The following is a 4,937-nucleotide window of genomic DNA, read 5'->3' as shown; positions in this document are numbered from 1 at the left end:
ACTGTGTATTAGAGCAACAATAAGTTGAACGACAGTGAAATTACATTGCGTTGAAATGTGTTATAATTTTTATTCGAATTATTCTTCACAAATGAATTACTGCTGTTCATCTTGACAGCACTAATAAACACTGAAAACCTGTTCACTGAAGCGCTCTTCCTCCTCCTGAGGTGAATATGAAACCTGACAACCTGCATCAACAGGTCAGGTGAGTGAAGTCCGGTTCACGCTTTCATTGACAGAGAAGAGGTCCTAATCACGCAGACGCACAGACAGACCAAGACAGACGCAGGACACCGTCTCTGAACACCAATCTCTCTTATCAGCAGTCCAACAGACCAGCCTGGAAAATATTTCATTCTTCAGCTGTCAGTCTTCCTCCCTCTCTGCTGCTCCATCATTTATTGTTCTCTTTCTCTCCTCACTTCACTTCAAACCTTCTAATCCCTCAAAACCTTTTCCCTCCGATTCAAATACTTAAATCAACTGAGCTGAAGTGAAAGCCGTCCCTCCACCTCCTTGTGCTCTGTTTGGGGCTGAAACATCATTTACTGCTGTTCTTCTTTACTGAAAAATATTTACACTAACAGCATTCCTCAGGTCGGGGATCTGAACTATCATCGGAAGCACTGACAGTACTATTAAGATGCTGGTTTAGATACGTGAGCGGATGAACCCGATAGGACATGCAGCTAAATACTGGACTGTCATGAAGATTAGACAAAAATAAATACGTAAATAAATAAAAGGAACAGATCAGGAAATCTCTTCAATTTCTGTTCCAAACATCAGGGTGAGTTTTTCTCAGAGAGTATGAAAAATCTAAACAGAGTAGAATATTTTTGTGAAACTGCTAATTTAGAAAAGGTCTGATGAAAATGTTCACACGGTGAAACAATCGAGTACTTACAAATATTTCAGGTAAAGTGGTGTATTTGTGAAAGCCCGTCCTAATAGTCGCCTTAAGAAGTTTTTGTCTGTACTTAAAAAAAAAATAAATCGCTCTGCTATCCTTTCGACTTGGACTAAAGGAAAGGTCAGTAAAGTCAGGTGCATTCTTGAGTTTTCAGTAAGCAGAGCTCACACACACACAGGAACAGAAAGGTCAGCTGCTCCCTCAGGTTCCTCCGTCTCCAGCTGTGATCACAGCTCACACCTTCTGCCCACGCCGTGTGATTCTTCTCCTTCACCTCGTCTTCTTTTCAATCTTCCTCTTCCTCAGCAGTTTCTGATCACTTCATCTGCGTCCCTGCTGTCTGACGTCCACTTCTATTTAACTTGCTGCTGAAACACATCAAAAGTCAGATCAATGCAGTTTAATGTCGCGGAGGCATCCTCTCAGGCTGAGAGAAGGTCAGTGTGTAAATACCAGCACTTCGCACAGACACTGTCTGCTGATACAGTATCAACACCAACAGACGGAGAGATAATCAGTTTGATTCAACTTCAGCTGTCAGTGGTCATCACGGCTGATTGGTGTAAATTCATCAACATTCATCAGATTTTCTTTCCCTTCCACTCATGTATTAGACATCGTTTTCAGTCAACTCATCTGTATTATTTACATGTCCATTAGGAAAAGGAAAATACACAGCAGCTGCATCTGGAATCTAGAAATGATATGTCATCTACATGTAAGGCCGACCGTTCAGAGCAGAGCCATGTGGATGATCAAGGCCTCAAATCCGGAGATCCCAGCAGGCCGCGGGACTGACTGCTGGGATCACGGAGGGTCTGTGGGTGGACGGCTGATGGAAGTTGACCAAACATCCTGAAACGAGATACTGCATGGACTGAGGAGAGTGTTACCAAATGACCGCGGAACAATTAGAGCAAAACACAGGCACAATCTCAAATGTTTTTTCTGATCATTTCACAGATGTATTTCTTCAACTGACCATAATGGACGTTGGTGCGGAGCCCATAATTGGCCCATAATAAACGCAGGATCGTAAATGTCATCGTGAACACCGAAATCCACAGCTCCTAACACACTCTCATGCTCATTCACATAATGTTGACTTTGGTCAAATGCAGTGGCAGACAGTAAAGGGTTAAAGTCGGACTCAAAGGTATGTGTGAAGCTTCTCCGTCATCTGCTGCCTCTGCAGCTGGAAACGAAGACTCTGAGACTCAGAGGCGACGGAGAGATGAGAGGCTAATGGTGCACATTAGCCTGCAGCTCTTTGTGTGGCCATCGTGGAGCTAATGCTGACATTAAGGTGAAATATTCAGGATGTACATTACCAGGTTCCTGCACTGATCTACACTCTGCCACAATCACCACACCACTAATAAGACCGTAATGGAATTTTTCCCGAAGGACTTCAATGTTTGTTTGTTTTTGATCTCATACCAATACAACATAGAGTGGCTTCAACTGTACCTGTGTTTGTTTAAGTTTTAGATTTTGTACATTAGGAGTGTCAAACTCATTTTGGTTTATGGGCCACATAAAAATCCCCCTGCACCAACAAGGTACTAATACAGACCATCACCGACCGCTGACCAGTACCAGGTCAAGGGTTGGCACTGACCACCTTTGTCCCTTGCTCCGTGACCTCTGACCCTGGGCAGACTGTAGGGTTGGAACCTTTGCTGTCTTCTTGACACTGTCGCCTGACTAACAGGTGGGAGATTCAGCAGATGTAGACTACAGATTCAACAGGTGTAGACCACAGTCTACGTCAGAGTCAAGTACAGCTGAAAATGTTGACTCCACCAGTTCCATGTTTTACTTTGAAAAAGAAACCAGACTTGTTTCCAGACTTTGTATTCCTACAAAATCATTCCTCGACTCTGTGTTTAACGGACCAATCTGTGCAAACACAACCACATGACAGTGTTAATGTGTGTGTGGTCAAACTGACAGGGAGCTGTGATGACGTTCTACACACAAAGCCACAAAGTCAGTCAGTGATTAACAGCAATAAATAAACGGAGAAGATTAGTGTTGTTTTTGAGTATCTCTGCCGGTCTTCAATACTCTGTACCATGTACCATGACTGAGTGATGTAACAGGAAGCATTAGTGGCTGAGAATGAATGGATGAAAGAGAGAGAGGGAGAGGGAGAGATGGTAGAATTCACCAGAGAGGGGAAGGAAGAGCTATGAAATGAAGAAGGAAGTAACAGAGTGTTACATCTGGGCGAGAAGACAGCCAAGAGTCAGACAATCCTTCCTTTCTTCTTCTTGGAGGCAAGGAGAGGACAGGAAGGCAGCAGTGCACCATGGGAGATCCGAGGCATTTAATGGAGATGAGGAGAAGCAGCCTAATAATCAGGTTCACACTGAGAGGAACCAGAGGAGCTGAACTGATGACGGTGACCCTGGTGTCCAGAAGATGTCACTTTCTGCTGAGGCTCATTTCACACAAACTGACTCACCGTCCAAGGAGCTGATGAAAGTACTTCAGAGTATTTACTGTGTACAGGCTGAGCTGAGGATCGCTCCCTGTTTTTTAGAGTGTGGCAGAAATGCAGATCCAATAAATCTTCTAGAACTAAATTCAGGGCCACAGTCGTCATCGATCAGACCAGATCAGATCAGAGTTGAGAGATGAAGAAGAAGAAGATGTTTTCTGAAGTGCTTCTCTCAGCTACAGACCTTCACTCCTAAATGAAATATGCCACTGTCAAATAAAGGGCCAACTGCTTCAGTGAACAGGCTGAACAGACCACATCCACCAGAGGAGGAGAGGAAAAGGAGGAGTAGCTGAGAGGAAGAACTCCCCCACCTTTCCATTAGCAACGGCTGGGGGATTTCACAGTTTAATATCGTGTCCACTCTCTCCCCAAACTGACACACAACCAACAGTATGAAACAGAAGGATGGACATCTGTCGTTAGCTGACATTGTACCAGTATTTGGAGGGCCGCATCAGAAAGCCCAGTGGGCCGTATCTGGTCCATGTCTCTCCACGTCAGGTTTCCCCGAGTGCTCGTCGTTTTATATGTTGTCAAAAGGCTTCACGGACACATAAAGAGCACCTCAGGGGTTGGTTTAGGGTAGGTCTAACCTTCTCTGATTGGCCGTCTCCTCCTCCGTTGACTTCTGTCTTCCAGTCTTCTGCGTGTTCACCCAGAGAACTTCCTCTAACACAGTGAATAGCTGCTGTTCTTCTCCGACTCCAGCTGTGGCCTCAGGTCACTCAGGTCACTATCAAACACATTCAGTCAGGACATTGTTATAGTTCAATCTCAAATATTCAGAAATATCCAGTCAGTGCTGCCACCTGGCTGTAATCTCACCAGTTTACATGTAAATAAATGAACATTGGGCCATATCAATCCAAAAAAGGTAGGTTTCTTCTAGTTGACTTGAGTGGCAGGACACTCGTTCTGTCGTTCACACTGAACTGTAGGAGTTCATTATCTGCTGCCACGTTTGCCTGGCACCAAGTCTGTGTCCAGAGAAATGGAAATGAAACTGCAGCGTCGGCTTAAATACTAGTCCAGTCTGGTACAAAAGGCTCATTTATGGTACATGACAGTCACTGTTGTACTCTGTACTGTGATGGATCCAACAGGACTGATCGATACGGCTCATCTTCCAGCAGGAGATCTGATTAGTGCAACCTGCTGCTGCTGCTGCTGCTGCTGCTGGTGCTGCTGTTGCTGCTGTTGCTGCTGTTGCTGCTGCTTTCACTTTTCCATCACTGCAGGAAAATACTTCCTTACTGTAAACAGATACACAGCTATATCCCTAAAGCTAAATAATAATAATAATAATAATAATAATAATAATAATAATAATAATAATAATAATAATAATAATAATAATAATAATAATAATAATAATAATAATAATAATAATAATAATAATAATAATACAGAAAAGGAGTGCACCAAGAACAGAGCCCTGTGGCATCGCTGGGCAAAGTCAGTCTCTGACAGGAACCAGGAGAGTTCTGGTAGGACAGATGGAACCGACCACGG

The sequence above is a fragment of the Cynoglossus semilaevis genome, chromosome 4 (assembly GCF_000523025.1).
Source record: "Cynoglossus semilaevis isolate Cse_v1.0 chromosome 4, Cse_v1.0, whole genome shotgun sequence".
Taxonomy (NCBI): Eukaryota; Metazoa; Chordata; class Actinopteri; order Pleuronectiformes; family Cynoglossidae; genus Cynoglossus; species Cynoglossus semilaevis.
This window is presented reverse-complemented; position numbering follows the sequence as displayed.